This window comes from Bos indicus x Bos taurus, chromosome 15, assembly GCF_003369695.1.
Source record: "Bos indicus x Bos taurus breed Angus x Brahman F1 hybrid chromosome 15, Bos_hybrid_MaternalHap_v2.0, whole genome shotgun sequence".
Lineage (NCBI taxonomy): Eukaryota > Metazoa > Chordata > Mammalia > Artiodactyla > Bovidae > Bos > Bos indicus x Bos taurus.
The window spans coordinates 8809545-8826781 of record NC_040090.1 but is presented as its reverse complement, the minus strand read 5'-3'; positions in this window follow the sequence as shown (position 1 = coordinate 8826781).

Here is a 17237-nt window from a genome sequence, read left to right as displayed (position 1 = left end):
GACTCAATGGACGGAAGTCTGAGTAAACTCTGGGAGTTGGTGATGGACAGGGAGGCCTGGCGTGCTGCGATTCATGGGGTCGCTAAGAGTTGGACACGACTGAGCGACTGAACTGAACTGAGCTCACTCCCCTACAGTGCCACTACAAAGGAGGTTTCCCTCCTGTCCCCACTTTACAGATGAGGAAACTGAAACACAGAAAGGTTAGGAGGCTTGTCCCAGGACTCACTGAGCTTGTGGGAGCTGGGATTTGACCCTATGTCATCTGATCCTCGAGCCTCTGCCCTTTTGTACCACACTGTGCTTCCTCAAACACAACACACAGAGGAGTGTCCGCCCTGTGCACCGCAGGGGTGCAAGAACCGGCACACGGTTCTGCAGGCATGCTTCCTTGTCTGTGGTCTGTTACCCATAAAAGCACACACAGGAAGCAAATGAAAACGCCACACAGCAGCCCATGGAGAACTGGGGCCCAGGGCCGGCACTTGGTCCTCACGTTTGAGCTCACTGCCCTTCTCCACGCCTCCCGAGATCTACCAGCATTTGGGTCCAAAGTCAAAGTGTGAACGTCTTAGTCGCTTACTCAACTCTTTGCGACCCCATGGCTTATAGCCTGCCAGGCTCCTCTGTCCATGAGATTTCCCAGGCAAGAGTACTGGGGTGGGTAGCCATGTGCCCTTCTCCAGAGGATCTTCCTGACCCAAGGATCGAAGCCGGGTCTCCTGCATTACAGGCAGATTCTTTACCACCTGAGCCACCAGGGAAGTCTAAGTCAAAGGGTGCTGCCATCTTTTGAAAAAATACTTGCCGTTCCCACCTCTAGGCCTTTGCACATGCTGAGCTCTTCCTCGAAAACACCTTTCCTTCTTTGGAGCGTGTCTCAATAGCACCTTCTCCCCTGAAGCTCTTTGAGATTCACCTCCAATCAAAAAAGAAGCTACCTTTGGTCTGCAGACCCAGGTGGGGGCCTAAGTCATACCCCAGTCTCCTCCCTTGCCCCGGGCCATTGCTTCCAGGCTCTGCTCTGGCAGCGTGATCTCTGCTGCGTAATAGATGCTCAATAAGAGACAGAGACACTAAATGGAACTGTAGCCTTCAGAATTCTGGCATGCTTGCCACCTCATTCTCTCAAGCTCTTTTCTTAAATAGAAAAGAAAAAAAAATATTCTAGGCCTGTCCATGAATAAGGATTTACAGTCATGTTCATCACAAGAACCTGATCCTTTCTCTCCCAGAGTCTGTCTGTGGACCAGCTTCCTTTGTCAGCCAGTTTGGGTTTTTTGGTCTACATTTGGCCGTAAAACTGGCAGGTCAGTGCAGCCACACAGGTCTGAACTTCCTACCACCCTAGCCCTGGGTGTGGGGTGAGGAAGAGACTATGGAAAATGCTCCACTGCCCTCCAGGAACTGCCAGGCTAAACAGTCAAGCTGGGCACACAAAATCCATGTCCATCAATACTAGGGCGGAGGGGCACGTGGCCAGGGCCCCTGCGGAAGGAAGTGCCAGGAGCCTTCTCCCTTTCCTCATGGCTGGTTTTCCTAGCACTCCTCCCTGGTTAAAATAGCCCTCTTCTCCACAGGGCCTTGCTGGGAGGGTGGACAGAGGGAGGGGGCAGGAGGCAGCAAAGATGGGGATTCCAGCAAACCAGGCTGCACCAGCACCCGGAGGAGAGGCGGGGCCCACCAAGCAGGGAGCCCCAGGCAGGGGTCCGCAGCAGACCTTGGCTGCCCAGGAAAGTCGCTCCAGGAAAGACGCTTGTTGCCAGGCTCAGCTGGGATGGCACCTCCTCTGGGAAGCCTGCTCTGACCCTCAGCTGCATCAGGGCCCCCCCTTGGTGTTCCCACATCCCCTGGGTCCCTCTGTCGTGGTGTTGATTGCACACTTCCTGGACTGTTTATTGCAGAGCTTCCCTGAGAAAGTCGGGCACTCCTAGAGGGAGGAGGCTTGTCAGATCCTGGGCAACCAAAAGGGGCCAGCAGAGTTAGCATCCGTGAGTGAAGGAATGAATGAATGGAGTAGACCCTGGGGATGGGTCTCTGCTGGGAACACCCCTGTGTTCTTGCTGTTTGCACTTGACATCTGACATTCACAAGTTCTGTCTATTCCTCTCCCTCCTACTTCATCTTTCAAACTCTGATGCAACGGTGTATCTACAGACACACACACAGGCACACATCTCCATGCCAACCACAGATACATACATGTTATAAACACATAGACTTATCCATAGATTCTAGTCAAAGAACACTTGCACACAGTAATACGATAATACCCATACATCACACACAATAATAATACACACACGTACACACAGCAAGCAACACTGACATTCTTACATGTCTGCACACATACCCTGCAAATAAGACCCATCACACAAATGCAGATGTATTCATGGACATGCTGACACACCCACACCCCCTAAGGACACACGCTCTGAATTATGTGCTCAGCTTCTCTTCCGTCTAAGGATATCTATGCCTTTCCTCTCCCACAGATCTTGCTTTACAATGAACAAAGTACTTTCCTTTGTTCAGCCACCTGCCAACCTTTACTGAGAACCTGTTCTGTGCCAGGTACTATATATAAAGATAAACAGGGCTCAGACTTGCTTTCAGGAGGCTCCCAGTCTAGTGGAGGAAACAGACACAGAGGCAAGCACAAGCTGGTGTGATCATTCGATTCAGGAACTATTGCTTGAGTACTCACTGTGACCTAGACTTGTCTGGGTTTTGGGAATACAGAAATCAGTAAGGTCTAGTCTCCCTGGCCTCAAGGAAGTTCCAGGGACTTCCTTGGAGGCCAAGTGGTTAAGATTCTACACTTTCAATACAAGGGGTGTGTGTTTCATCCCGGGTTGGGAGACTAAGATCCCACATACCATTTGGTGTGGTCAAAAATAAAATAAACAAAAAGGGAAAAAAAAGGAAGTTCCAGGCTGGAGGGGAAAGAGATGGTCAAAGATATAGGTATAATATCTCACTATAAAGTACACAGAACAGTGGCATCCCAGAAGGAAGAGATTAACTCGTCTGTTGAAAGAGAATCAGGGAGGGCTTCACAGAGAAGGTGGCACTGGGCTTTGTAGGATAAAGAAGAGTTCACTGTAATGATCCTGAAGCAGGTTGGCATTCGATGCAGAACAAAGCAGAGACCTCAGAGGAGTCGATCAACGGTTCTGTGGGTCTGGATGGTAATGAGGAGTGTGTGTGTTTGAGAATGGGGTGAGAGGGACTGGGGAGGTCTAAGGTAAAAGATGAGACTGAAAAGATCAACAGAGACAAAGACCAACATCTCCATTTTACAGCTGAGGAAGCCAAGGCTCAAGGACCCCTGTTAGACTCTTTCCTGCCCTTAGGGCCTGCTTCCAACCCCGCTGCCCATTCTCTCCAGATGAGACCAGCTGCTTGTTCTTGCTGGTAGCTGCACAAGTTAAAAGCTCAGAGCAGGTGGGAGGCTTTATTATTGGTTGTGATGATTATTCTCTAAAGTCCAGCTTGGCAGGGTTTCCACCTCAAATAATTAGCAGCCCAGCAGGCCCCGGCCTGAGGCTATTTGGGCCTTTGAAGCTAAGCTGCCCTCGGCTGGGCCTGGCCCCCTGCCCTGCAGCTGGTTGGGGACTATGGGCCTCCTTGGTCCACAGTCAGCTGCGTCCAGGAGTCGGAAACCATCCCCCCTCCCCGTTTGGGGATCCTCATTCTCCCCCCACACCCATGTCGGTTTATACTGTGATGTGTCCACTCCAGCCGCCCTCTCATTAAGCCGACCACCCCCTCCCATCACCAGTTCTTTCTTGTGAGCTGATTAGCAGTTCCCTGCATCCCTGAGGTTTCTCCTCCCCTCGGTCTGCGCTGGTGGAAGGGGCTGAGTCATTTTCTGATATGAATGTTGCCTGAGGATATGGTCCACCCCTCCCCTGCCCCACCCCGCCCTCCCAGAGCTGGGTGTTCTCAGCTAAGCCACTTGACCTCTCTGAGACTCAGTCTCCTCCTCTGTAAATGGGGGTGTCCACCCACCTGGGTGACGAGGTACAAGGGGCTCACGCTTGGACAAGTCTCTCGCCCACTCTGTGCCTCAGTATCCCCTCACTTGTGAAACGTGGGGCAGGGGTGAAGCCAGAGATGGAAAATGTGGGGTGCCGCAGGAACCAAGTCAACCAGCCGTTTCTTTTAACCAACATCTCGTTTTCCAAAAGTTCCACCTCAAGGGTGTACCCCAGGGTGGCCCCGCCATCTCTCCCTGTCTCACTCCCGAGCACCTTCCTGGCCTCTGAAGTCACCTGAGGTGGAGCACTGGGGCTAGCCAGTCTCGGAGCTGTCCTGAAGCCCCTCTCTGGGTTTCTGTGGCCCTGGGTTCCCGGGGCAGCCCAGGGAGAGACACCTGGGCTGGTGCAGGAGGCCCGGTATTCCTAGCCAGCCACCCAGGGCAGGATGCTCACCCATGGGCACTGCTTCCCCATCCAGACCCTCCTCCTCCCCCCTGGACCTCTGCCCTAGCCTCCTCACACTCTGCTCTCCCAGCTCGAGACCACCCTGCTTCTATCCCGGCTTGTGTCAGTGGCATTGCTTGTGGGAAAAACCTAGACTTGACCATCTGTTTGTTTTTTTTTTTTTTTTTTGCTGGACATCACCATCAATTCACCCCAACTCTTTGCCTGGCATTCCAGGCCCCCACAATCTAGCCCCGCCTACCTTCCCAGCCTCAGCACCCTGCCCTCCGCCCTCACTCTCCACTGCCTAGGTGCCGTCCTCCGCGTACATCCAGATCCCTGTACTGTGCAGTCTGATCTTTCTACCTGGAACTCCTTCCCTGCCTTCATCACTTGTCACGCGGGAAAGCCTTCTCCCACGTTGCCTCCTCTGGGAAGCTGTCCCTGACTGCACTCAGGGGGAGGTAGGGACTGCTCTCTCCAGACATCCCCTCATTTACAACAAAGGCCAGGGGAGAGAGGCGCTCTCAGTATTAGCCCCTACTTACTGCATTGTTTTCAATAAATCGCAAACATCTGCTCATAACTAATGCAGCCCCACCTTCAGCAGGAGGACAGCAGCCTGCCCTTTCTGTATCTCCCGGGCTCGGAAAGGAGGCTGGAAGCGGGGCAGAAGGTGATCAGCTAGTGTTTGTTTCAGGAACAAACAACAAATCAGTGTGGTCAGCTCTGCCCTCCCCGACCCTAACTTGTATAAAAGGCAAGAGGCCCGAAGATAAACACTCGTAAAGCCCCCCTCTCAGAATAAAGAGCCCTTCCCGCCCCTCATTTGTAAAGACCTCTTCCCTGATGGCTCAGTTGGTAAAGAAGCTGCCTGCAATGCAAGAGACCCCGTTTCGGGAAGATCCACTGGAAAAGGCATAGGCTACCCCCTCCAGTATTCTTGGGCTTCCCTTGTGGCTCAGCTGTAAAGAATTCGCCTGCAATGAGGGAGACCTGGGTTCAATCCCTGGGTTGGGAAGACCCCCTGGAGAAGGGAACAGCTACCCACTCCAGAATTACCCATTCTGGCCTGGAAAATTCCATGGACTACAGTCCATGGGGTCACAAAGAGTCGGACACGACTGAGAGACTTTCACTTCACTTCACTTCATCATTTATTACTGTTGTAGCCACACGTTCTGAGAAACTCACTCAGAAGAACAATGCAGATGGTGGAGGGCCCAAGGCAGAGTCTCCTCTTGGCCAAGGGCCATGACCGACTTTTGTGAAAACCTTGTATACCTTAAGTGTACTGCTCAAGCCCACATCCCCAAATTCCTTAAACCTAGCCTGGAAAGTGTTAAAGGGAGATGCAATCAAGTTACAGCCATGATTCTTAATCGGAAGGGTCAGCTGGTTATATACTGTAGCCTACACCAATGGGTGCCATCCAGATTACAAAGGCGATTGACCTCATAGGGGAGTATTACATTCTTTTTGGTGACGGGAAATCTTGGTATGGAATCTGGTGTTTATCAGTCCAGGAGGCCAGTTTGGCTGTAGGTATGTTATCCCCATGGCTACCAGGCACATAGTCCAAAGCTCACTGCAAGTGCAAGACGGAGTTTCCTTCTTTTTCAAGATGGAGTCAGCTCGGCCCATTCCTTTCCTTCCTCATAACAAAACACTTCAACATCCTTGCCAGAACCCCTGCAGAGAGCCCGAACCTGTCATCTGTATTCCCTGTGTCACAATTAGGCCCAGGACACTGGCTGGAGACCCCCCACCCCCGCTCCAACCTCCCTGGACCCACCACTCGCCCCATCGCCCTCCTCGAGGTGGCTGGCCATCTCTGTGTTTTGTTCAGTGTGAACAGCAGTCCATCCGGGTCTGTATCTCTCTTTGCCTTTCTGTGTTTCTTTCTCTCTTACCCCAGCGACTTACATCTGCCTTTTGTCTCTCCAGGCGCCCACCCTTTTGTGCTGCTCCCCTCCCCCCACCCCTGTCTCTATCTCCTCTCTGTCTCTGGGTCTCTCCGTTTTCCTTTCTCCTGAGCTGTCTGTCTTGTCTGCCTTTCTCTCCATAATTAGCCTCGCTCCTAGCTTTTACTCACAAGCCCCATGGGGGGAGAGGGGGGGCAGCAAGACCAGGAGGACGCTGTCTTCCCAGCAAGCAGAAAATGGGCCAATTAAAGCCACAAGGCTGCTCAGGCAGCAGAACCAGGAGGAAGCAAAAATAGCCCCAGGCGGGCCTAGCTGGAAAGATAAACAGAGAAAGAGGGAGAAAGGGCAGAATGAAGGCAGAGTCCCGAGTCCCCGGGATTCTTGGCTAGACCAGAGATGGGAGGGGGCGGCCCCTTCCCACCCAAACCCGGGCTGCCGGTTGAGCTTAGGCTGCCGCCTGCCCCGCATCCCGGCCTCCTTCTCCAGCGCTGCTGGAACCTTCCTCCCGCCGGGAGGCAGCCTCCCAGGGCCTCCTCCTGAGTGCGACTGTCCCACTTCACACTTCCCAGTGGTGGCAGCCACGGCCGGCCTTCGGGATGCCGGGAGCTGGGAGGCGGGAGGCGGATGCCCGGCTGAGGCCTGTCTCCTGCCCTCCATCCCCAGGAAAAGCAGGGCCTGCTCTGCCCGGGGCTGCAAAGCTGGGGTCGGAGCGGATGTAGAATGAAGACCACAGTCTGTCTTCTCAGGGGCTCACAGGTCAGCGGGGGAGGCGGGTAAACAGGCAGCAATGACACATGCAGTCATGTAGGAGTGGGCCCACGTGTGCGTGTGTGCGTGTGTGTGTGTGCGCGTGTGTGCGCGCGCACACCTACTCTGTGAACTCAGAGCATCAGCAGAACTGAAATCCAGGTCTGATTCAACAGTTCTCAGAACTGGCCCTGGCCCAGAGAGAGAGGTCTCCGTGAAAGTTCAATGAAGGAAGGGAGGAGGAAGGGAGGGAAGAAGGGAGGGGAGGGGAGAGTCGGCATTTATTGGGTCACCATATGTGTGAGGCTTGAATTGCTTTAGCTTCTGGTGGGTGATCCGTTTCTCTGCTGTGCCTTGCATTCCCAGCCTAGGTTCTAACTTGCTGACTCTGACCTATATTCTGATGTTAACATCAGAGATCCTGATTTTTTTTTTTTTTTCTAAGACTTACTACAACTCCAACCTCCTTGTTTCTGCCTAGTCACAGAAACATATGGCTGGATGGATATACAGATGATTGGATGGAGTGAATAACCAAATTAATGACCAAGGAGAAATCATTTAACAATGATAAACTACAAGTGATGTGATAACAGCATTTGGTGGATACCAATCAAATTCCAGCCATTTAGACATTCACGTACCTGGCACTAACTAGACACCTACGATGATCACGGGAGACCCTAGAGGTCAGATAAACACGGTGCCTAACCCCACAGAGCTGACAGTCTAGCAAAGGAGAGAGAAATTGCCAAGAGGACACAGCAGGATAAGCATTATGATAGAGAATGTGCGGGAGGCTGTCCAAGCGAAGAGAAGAGGCATGCATCACTCACTCATTCAGGAGTATCAGGGAGGGCTTCCTGGAAGAAGTGACATCTAAGCTGTACAAGGAAAGACTGATGAATAGTGGGTAAGGAGGGTAAGCGAGCCTGGCAGAGGGAACAGTGTGTATAAAGGGCCAGAAGGAAAGCGTACAGGGCAGATTTCGTTTGGGAAACTAGAGCGTGCCAATCAGACTGAAGCATAGACACTGGGGCAGCAGAGGAGCAAAGAAGGGCTGTGAATTCCAAATCTGTCTTAAGAGTGGGGGATCCTCTGAAAAGTTCCAAGCAGGGAAGGATCTGACCAGGGATACAGGAAGACTATGAATTCAATAATGTCTCTCGAAATTCCTTCTGTTAATACAGAAAGATTATGTTCTTCTGATGTCTGCCCGTAAATAACATTGCACTAAATCGATAAATCATCTGGGAAGTTAAAAAACAGGAAATCTTGTACTGCTTTTCTTGGCAATGAGAAAACCAAGAAAACAAAAACAGAATTCACCTCCTACCCCCAAATTTGAAATTTCTCATTGACCAAGCCTAACTTGCTCTATTTAAGTTCTATCTAAAAATGACTTCATTTCATACTTCTAACCCAAAAGGTTAAAAGTTCAGAAATTAAAGCTTATGTCTGTTAAAATAACATCAAGCCTCATTGAAGAAAAATAACCGGAATGCCAAAGTGCATTCTTTTGGCTAAATAAAACATTTTCTGGCTTGGATTCAGTTCAGGAACCATTCGTTCTCAAATGTTCATAATAGCTGTGATTAACCTGTTGAGAGGTGTGTGTATAGTTCACATCTAAATAAATGACTGCTTCAAATAGCTTAGGCAAATACAATGGTAAAAGTAGCAGTTGATTTTCAGATGTAGCTGCAAAGGTAAACAGAAAACAGAAAAGAAATCACTGTGTAAAAATATAGTAGGTGGCTGTCAATAGGAAACGTAACACCCGTCTCACCTGTAGTCAGCACACTCCACTCACCCAGGACAGCGTGGCCACCCAGGACCAGGCGTGTAGGATAGTGCCTCCTTTAGACACCATGGGTAAGGAAAGCTGTGTTCAGAAGGTCATTTTTAGACCTGAAGAAGGAAAAGGGGCTTGTCATTAGAAGCGCCAAAGAAGGGATGGCCCAGGCAGAAGGAATAGCAGGTGCCAAGGCCCCAGGGCAGGAAAAGATTTAATGGAGACCTGATGCGAAGAGTTTACTCACTGGAAAAGACCCCGATACTGGGAAAGATTGAGGACAAAAGGAGAAGAGGGCAACAGAGGATGAGATGGTTGGATGGCATCACCAACTCAATGGACTCCAGGAGATGGTGAGGGACAGGGCGTCCTGGCGTGCTGCAGTCCATGGGGTCGCAGAGAGTCACACACGACTTAGCAACTGAACAACAGCAACAACAGAGCGGATGAACTGCCTGGGATCTCCAGGATGTCACTGACCTGCCGGGGGGTGGGGGGCACGCCTTCCCTTTCTGTGCTCCCCAAGCTCTCCTCCCATCTCTCTGGGCAGTGTCTCTTCCTTCCTAAGTCAGGGAATGGGGGTCCCAAGTTTGTCCAGGAGCTGCATCCCCCACCCCCACCTTCTCTCCAGCCTGCCCTCTGGCTGCTGATGCCCTGGCTTTGGGGAGATGAAATTAGCTGCAGGCACATAGATTTAAAAAACAAAACAAAATAAAATAAAAACAAACCCAGCCATTTAAGGACATCAGGTCTCTAAACAGACATTCAAAGGTTTCTCCTCCCTAAGGGAGGTAGCACCAGGGCCCGGGTCAGGGACATGAATGGGTGGGGAGAGTCCTGAATGGGGGGAGAGAGGGGCAGGCAGTTCACTCTGGTCCAGACTCCCTCCCTCCAGGGGATCTTGCCCTCAGGCCCTGAGAACCAGCTTTGAGAATGTTCTGCTGGTCTCAGGCCAAGCAGTGCCCTGAATAAGTCTGTTTATCCTCTGGGCCTTCAACAGGGGCATGGCTTCTGTTTTCCTTTTACACTAACTTTATTTGTACTTTTTATTGTAAAACATTACATACATATAATTTATATAACATACAGATTACTTTTTTAACTGCACGTTCCCGCTGCTTTTGCGGCCCCACTCCCCACTCCCAGCCCATCTTGAGGGAGGGCCCTTGCACTTGGTGCCAAGCCGCTCTCAGCTCCAGAAAGAGGGAGGGGAGCCCGGGGGTGCACCCCTGGGCAGTGATCGCATGTGCAAGGGCGACCACATTGCTTGTTTTAGAGAATAATATACTTACTTATAAAATAATAAACAAATGGAGGCCTGATATTCACCACTAGCCTCAGCGACATTGCCAAGTTCCTCTGAATGCCCCATGTTCCCTGCCCCTGTGCACACCCCCCACCCCCCACCTCATTTGCCCTAGTTACCACTGGGCTGAAGGCTGTGCTATTGAAGCCAGCCAGCCAAAGACCCAGGAACACACTTGTGGTAGGAAAATGTTAGGTTTCTTTAAGCCTGTAGCTGCCCGGGAGTGTCTTGATGAGGGGGCTTTGGAAAAGCCTCTTCATGGTCTGGCCTGGCATTGGATGGTCCCAAAGAGGACTGTGGAAGCTGGTCCAGTCTGGTTACTGAGTAGTCTTCAAAACTTGGCATCTGATCATCTTGAGCTAGGAGGCTGGAGGATGAAAGCAGGGCCAGATTGTCACTGGTGAGGGAGCTGCCCTTGCTCAGAAAGGTGGTGGAGAGGAGAGTGCCACGTCATTTGTGGGGTTGCAGGGTAGCCCTGTCACGTCTATGCTGAGCGCAGCTTATGGTTTCTTAAAAATGCCATCCATTTGTCAGCACAGTTTCTCATCAATTAGTAGCAATTATGTCCTTTCTTTTCTTTGTAACATGTAGGTATAATATGTATATTATGTTTTATGTATGGATAAACAAGATGTTCATCACAAGAATCACCATCACCAACACCAACATCATCACCACCTCCATCACAACCATCATCACCACTGTCATCACCGCCTCCATCACCATCTTCACCACCATCATCACCACTTCTATCATCACCTCCATCACCACCATCATCACCCCTCCAAAACCACCTCCATCACCACATTCATCACCACCATCATCACCACCATCATCACCACCTCCATCACCACCTCCATCACCACCTCCGTCACCACCATCTTCGCTAACACCATCACCACCTCCAAAACCACCTCCATCACCACCATCATCACCACCTCCATCACCACCATCATCACCACCTCCATCACCACCTCCATCACCACCATCATCACCCCTCCAAAACCACCTCCATCACCACCATCATCACCACCTCCATCACCACCTCCAAAACCACCTCCATCACCACCATCATCACCACCTCCATCACCACCATCATCACCACCTCCATCACCACCATGATCACCACCTTCATCACCACCATCATCAGCACCTCCATCACCACCTCCATCACCACCTCCGTCACCACCATCTTCGCTAACACCATCACCACCTCCAAAACCACCTCCATCACCACCATCATCACCACCTCCATCACCACCATCATCACCACCTCCATCACCAGCATCATCACCACCATCATCTCTACCTCTGTCACCATCATCATCCCCGCCTCTATCACCACCTCCAACACCACCTCCATCACCATCACTATCACTGTGTAAAAGCCTTCCCATCTACACAGGCAGCCTGAGTGGGATGTCACATCTGTTATGGAGGTTTCATGTGTGGGGGGGTGCATCTGTGTGTATGATGGAATGGTTGTTGTGGGTGGGGTGGGGGAGGCTATTTAAAGAGTTTGAGGCTGAGCAGCCCTGACAGTCAAGAAGCTGACTATAAAGAACGGGATCCTCCTCACTGAGCAGATACTGTGTTTCTGTCTTCATTTTTCAATCTCAGTAAAGGTTGAGGGGCTGGCCTGCCAAACAGGCATGGGGACTGAGAGTCAGCCCAGGGCTGGGACTGACAAGAGGCCAGCAATGAGGCTCTAATCCACCATACTCTGGCTCCCAGCAGTTTACTGTGTGGCTTCTAACAACTCTGTCTTGGTCAACCTTAGTTTTCTCATCTCTAAAATGGGAATAATAGTGACCAGCCTCAATGGACTGTGGTGAGGATCAAGTGCCAGGCAAGTGGCTAGCGTGTAGTTGAAACTCAATGAACTTGAGTCCCTTGTCCCCAGCTGTGACAGGTCACCATACTCTCTCCTGACTCCTGATGCTGGACAGGGAACAGGAGGCTCCAGGAAAGCCCAGCAGATGTGACCCCCCCAGCCAGGCTGCTTCTCAGTGTCTTCTGATTTTGTCCCATGACCAGAGGCAGGGAGGACCCTCAGAGAGGAGGGCATGGGCAGTGAGAGGGTGGGGGAGGCCAGGAGAGGGGAGGGAGGAGCCCTGGAAGGGGAAGAAGGAAAAGAGGCAGGAAGAAAGAAAATGTGGGAAGAAGGGAGGGGAAGGGAGTGAAGGGGAAGAAGAAAAGACACTAGGAAGTGGAGAAGATGTCAGAGAAAGGAGAAGGGGAGGGAGTGAGGCAGGAGAAATGGGGGAAAGGGAGGGAGGAGAATGAGCAGGAGGCACCTGATGCTCAGTGTCAAGAGGAGAAAGGCCGCCCAGTCCAGCCACCAGCCCGGGCATAAGCGAGGGGAGGGGGAAGCTAGAGGTGGGGCTGGGCAGGCTGGCCTGACCCCCTGCTTAACAACCCCCGCCCCTCCACCTGCCGCCACAGGGGAATCCTCTCAACCTACCATTTTGTCCACTGGGAACAATAGCGAGCTGTCAGGAGGTGTGCCATCAGCTGCCTCCCCCAGAGGAGATGATGGCAGCGTCTCCCTGTCCTGGGCCTCAGGGCCAGCTGCCAGCCCAGTGGGGGAGGGCCCAGCAGCTGGGCTGCCCTCAGTCTTGGCTCCTCCCTCTTGGTGCCCCTCCCCAACACTGTAAGTCCTCCAGGCCCCTCTCCCCAAGAGGTTCTCTACATTGGGCTGCTGTTTGCTCAAAATGAGAGAGGGGGCAGGCAGGGGAGGAGTCGTGCAGACAGCACAAGGGTGTCAGGACATGTGTGCTTTGGTCTTTGTCATTATGGCAGAGATGGCCAGCTGTCCCTCACTATCTGTCTTCCCCTTCTTCTGACGAATTGCCACCTTTAATCTGGGGCTGGCTACGTACTATCCTGGTGGATCAGATGGTAAAGAGTCTGCCTGCAATGCAGGACACCTGGGTTCGATCCCCTGGGGAAGAAAACAGCTACCCACTCCAGCATTCTCGCCTGGAAAATCCCATGGGCAGAGGAGCCTGGCGGGCTACAGTTCATGGGGTCACAAAGAGTTGGACATGACTGAGCGAATATCACTTTCACTTTTTTCCTAACTTGTGATATGACATTGGGCAAGTCACCTTCTGCCTCTGGGTCTCAGTTGACTTATTTGAACAAGAGTCTTGCACTATAAAGAACTGATGTTACGGACTACCAGGAGATTCTAGAAAATAGAAAAGTCACCAAGAGCTGAAGGTCCATCAGGACTGGAGAGGGTAAAGCAAGGAAGTGCTTCACTAGGGCTTCCAGGCCTTAGCTGATCGGGCCCTGCCCACCCCTCCCTCCACATCTCCTGTGACCCTCCCCCTTACTGCCTCCGACCCAGCTACACTGGCCTCCTTTCCAGGGCACCAAGCTTGCATCCACCTCAGGACCTTTGCACATGCTGTCCCCTCTGTCTAGAATGCTCTTCCCTCCAGATCTTTATTCAGACTTCTGCTCATTATCTTCTGCTCAGAAAGGTCCATCCCAAATCCCCCACCTAACGTTGCCATGTTTCCCTCCCTAGGGCAACAAAGTTTAAAGTCTTTATAGGACTGACTGGTGCCTGAAATGTTCTTGTTCATTATTTGCTTCTGGTTTCTGACTTTCTCAGCAAAATGTGAACTCGTGAGAGCAAGCGCCCACCACATTAACTGCTAGATCATCAGAACCTGAAACAGGGTCTGGCATACATTAAGTGCTCAATGAAAACGCAAAGACTACATATAGGTAAGCTTGGAAGGACAAGAAGGGAATTGGCATTTATCAAGACCCTCCTATGGGCCAGGTGCTGTGCTGGATGCTTCTCGTAAATCATCTCATTCCTTAACACTCTCAGGTAGGACTTGCTGGTTAGTCCCATTTTTCAGATCTACAAACTGAGGTTCTGAGATGACGGTGATTCATTCTCAGGTCCCAGAGCTCTACACACAAGTGCTGCGGTTTGAGCTCAGGTTCCCTGGATAGAGCTCAGTAGGGTTTCATGATTCTGGCCTGGTTACATGCTCTGGGACACACAAGGATCCTCAGAGGTCCCTAATGCCCCCCACCCCATCCCATCCTCTCACCCCACTTGCTAAGTATCTCCCCTTCACCTCCTAGGCAGCTGCTTCACTGGCTCTGATTTTCAGCATCTTTTCTGTTATCTTCTGAGGAGACTGTGCTCTAAGCCTGTGGCATCATAGACATACTGGATTCCACAGAGATGCTTCTCCCAACTCTGACATGTGAAGACTGGTTCCTTCAAGAGGGGAATAAAGCACACTTCCTGCCGGCCCCGCTGCAGGAACTCCTGTCTCATCTTCGTTGCCAACCCTGGCACAGAGGCAGCTGTGTGGTCTTGCTTTCATCTCCTCTGCCCTTTAAGCCTCAGTTTTCTCATCTGGAAAATGGGGATAATGTTGATACCCATCTGGCAGTGTGGTTGAGGAGTAAACGGGATGATGGTAGGGCAAGGGGGTTTGGTTTTAAGGTTTAAATCAAGGACCTTTTCTGTGTCTAAATAAAAACATCTGACCTCCAACCTGTGGGCAACCCCCATACCCCTGACTATGCCTTCCTGATATTATAACACATCAACAGCTCACAAGTTTAAATATCCCCTTCTATCCTGAGTCCTCTCCCTTCCTGGTTATGTGACCTTAAACAACTCCCTTCCCCTAGCTGAGCCTCAGTTTCCTTATATGTAAACTGAAGGAGTTGGATTAGATTCCATTTCAGCTCTAAAATTCTAAAGCTTCTTTATCAAAGAAAAGTATGGGTGGTAATAGCTATCAGGCAATGGCACCCCACTCCAGTACTCTTGCCTGCAAAATCCCAGGGACGGAGGAACCTGGTAGGCTGCAGACCATGGGGTCGTGAAGAGTCCGACTGAGCGACTTCACTTTCACTTTTCCCTTTCATGCATTGGAGAAGGAAATGGCAACCCACTCCAGTGTTCTTGCCTGGAGAATCCCAGGGACGGGGGAGCCTGGTGGTCCATGGGGTCGCTAAGAGTCAGACACGACTGAGCGACTTCACTTTCACTTTTCACTCTCATACATTGGAGAAGGAAATGGCAACTCACTCCAGTGTTCTTGCCTGGAGAATCCCAGGAACGGTGGTGCCTGGTGGGCTGCCGTCTATGGGGTTGCACAGAGTCGGACACGACTGAAGCGACTTAGCAGCAGCAGCAGCAACAGTGAACATTTATCATTTGCCAGGGAAAACTGTCAGTCCTTTTACCTATATTGTCTAATTTTGTCTTCACAATAACCCTTGAGGAAGGTATTATTATTATTCCCATTTAACAGCTGAGGAAACTGAGGCTCAAGAAAGAGAGAAATCAGCCAAGATCCCACAAGGGTGGTGGGACTCTAACTCGGGTGTCTGTCTGAACCATTTTCCTCCACTGTGTGCACAAGATTTGAATTTTATTTTCACCCCATTTTATGACCAGGGCTTTCCTGCTTTGTTTGCTTTTGAGGACATGGCTGTCAGGAGGTTGCCAGGGCTTGGGACAACCCGTAGACGAGACAGGCAGTTTGTAGAGAGTATGGAGTGAACTGGCTGGCAAGTTGGACCACAGCTTGAATTCCAGTCTCTTTATTAGTCCAGGTCTCTGGGTGATACATCTAAGTTCGGAGGTGCCTGCAGTGGTGGTAGGGGATGGGGAAGGGATAGATATGATAGTTCCCCAAGGAATTCTTAAAACAGGGGAAAGAGCTGCATAGGCAACGTCACGTCATTTGCAAAGGTGCCAAGGAAATGTCAGAACAAAATGTGCTGGCTGAGATCTGGAGATGAGAAATCCATTCCTGGCTTCCCTGAAGCAAATCCCTCCACTTCCCAACATCCATCTCAGGCAGAGGAATTAGTCATTTGGCAGTTCTCTTCAGCACCATGGACAGCACCCCCAGATCCGCCTTCACATACCCACCAGGCCTCAGAGTGCCAGGCACGGTGACTGGCACCATGGCCAACGGAAGGGACGGTCTTGCTCCCACATCCATGGGAGCCTACCATCTGGTTTCAGGGAGAAGACTTACATCAGAGAAAACCCATTCACACGGTGCTGGGTGCTCACTCATACTGCAAAAGGACCCTCCCAGCCAATGTTGCACTTAACTTCCATTCATGCATTTGGCTGTTATTGAACAGCTGCTGTGTGCCTGGTTCGGCACCAGATACCGAGGAGGAAGATTACAAATGAATAAAGACGGTGCTTGTCCTTGAAAAGCTTGGGGCTAGTGGCGGAGACTGGAAACCAGTGATTATAAGACAGATAAGCAAAATGCCTGCTAACAGCTCACAATAGTGATGAGAATGAGCTAAGTACCGTTCTTAGTACCATTGTACAGGTGGGGAACCAGGTCAGGGGACTTGTCCAAGGTCATAAAGTGATGAAGAGGCAGAGCTGGGATTTGCACCCAGGGGGTCAGGCTCCAGAATCTGTGATTTAAACCACTACCACAGTCGATGAGGTAGTGGCAGGCGGGAGCATTTGGTTAAGCTTAGGAGGAGGCAGTGAAGAATTTCTGGGTGAGATGACACCTGGGCTGAATTTTCCCAGCTGAGGGGAAGTGAGGAAACAGCAGAGGGAATAACACATGTGAAGCCAGAGAAACGTAGCATCCTGTACTGGTTCCTGTGGCTGCAGCAAAGTGGGGTGGGAGCAGGAAAGTGTTGGAAGGAAAGGTTGGACGGGTCCCAGAAGGTGGGACCCTAGGGAGTGTTGTACAGCAAGTTCCCTGCACATGAACCTTTGAGTTGTGAGCTTTCAGCGATGTGAACGTGTGTGTGCACGCTCAGTCATGTGAGTTAGTTCACGTGTCTGGTGCACACTGTCACGTGCGTGCGTCTTCTACAAGTGGTTGTGCTTTTGTGTACTTTACTGTACCGGACTGTATAGAGCACGGCAGTATAGTATCTGTATTTCAAGCCCAGGATATACAGAAGCAAGTATGAAAGCAACAACATAAGCGAATTGTGTTAGTTGGGCCCCTAGGATAACTTTGTTGGACTTAGATAAATTGAACTTAGGAACG